We start from the raw sequence: 1,389 nt of genomic DNA, 5'->3' as shown, positions 1-1,389 counted from the left end.
GGCTGCTGCTCGGTGAAGGGCGGGCACAGGACGTTCCAGGGAATCTGGCCCTGCCCTGGAGGCGGGACCACGCGATGCCCCGCCTACCGCGCGGCCTTTGCCCATACATGGAAGTCGCCACCTGGCCAGGTGTGCGCGCCGCCGGGGGCGGGGCCCCGGCGCGGGGTGGGCGGGGCGAGCGCCGGTGGGCGGGTGCTCTGCTTGGCAACGAGAACTCTCAAAACGGCTCTCAGGGACCGCGACCCGCATTTTTTTACCTACTTTGGTGCTGTTCCCACCACCCAGTCCTGATTGGTCAGCGCGGCACTTCGGGCCGTCGCGTGAGAGGGAAAAATCTGCACAGTTTTCCTCCTTCCTGAGGCGACCGTGGCTGTTCAAAGTGCTGTGTGAGTCAGCGCTTATTCCAAGACTGGAAAACAGGAGTGATTTGTTTATCTTCTGAGCGGACTGGGAGGAGGCCCAGGGGCCCGCGGGGGGTGCGTGGGGGACGCCGCGTGGCCCGGGACTGTGGGCCGGGCCCCGCCGCTGCGCTTGGGGGTTTCTCATTGGGGAATTGTGTTTTCCTAAAGGGCGGTTGCACGGAAATACTGCTTCCACAGGGCCACCCGCAATCCTAGCCTTGTTTTTCTCCGGGTGTTTTTGTAGCGAATAAAAGGAACCCGTAAGACGTGGGATGATCACCTCACTTTTGAACTGAATTCAGGCAACGAGAACATCAGGATCTCTACAAAAAAGTCTTAATTATCTAAGAAGGCTTTTGGGCAACATGATCGTTGTTTTTCTTTGTTTCTATTTTCTGGGCGCTATATAAAAAATCTACCCTAGGTAGCTTCTGTTCTACCTAGGTAGCAAAACGCGGTTCCCATTAGTTTTAAGGGTTTTGTTTCTTTCTTAAGATAAAAGGCAAGTCGTGGCAATTCTAATCCCTTACTGCTTTGCCACGGGGTGTTTGGCAGGCTCCCGCAGTGGCGTCAGAATCACCTGGAGAGTTTGCTCAAAGATTTCTTAGTTCTGGCTCCGTGTACCTAGAATGTAACCTAAGAGTTTGCCCTTTTAACAAGTCTTTGGTATTAATAATTGGGGATCACACTGAAGAGAACCTATATCCAGCTGCAGCCCGAACCCTTCTGGCTTATTTTTGTTTTGGGGGGGGGGGTTTGGTTTTTTGTTTTTTCTGCTCAGGACTCTGGCCCCACTAGATGAGACTTCATTTAAGGACGGTTCAACCTCTCATTGGTGTTTCGTCCTCCACAATCATGTCCAAATACAAGAATGCTGTTTACTGCATAAAATTTTCTGTGCCTTCTTTCAGAATCTTTTTTTTTTTTTTTTTTTTTTTTGGAACTCACTTTGTAACACACCCAGAGGTGTGCTTACAGTGCTTAGTCA

This window comes from Mus caroli, chromosome 2 (assembly GCF_900094665.2).
Source record: "Mus caroli chromosome 2, CAROLI_EIJ_v1.1, whole genome shotgun sequence".
Classification (NCBI taxonomy): Eukaryota; Metazoa; Chordata; class Mammalia; order Rodentia; family Muridae; genus Mus; species Mus caroli.
The sequence above is the reverse complement of the archived record's forward strand: the minus strand, read 5'-3'. Positions refer to the sequence as shown.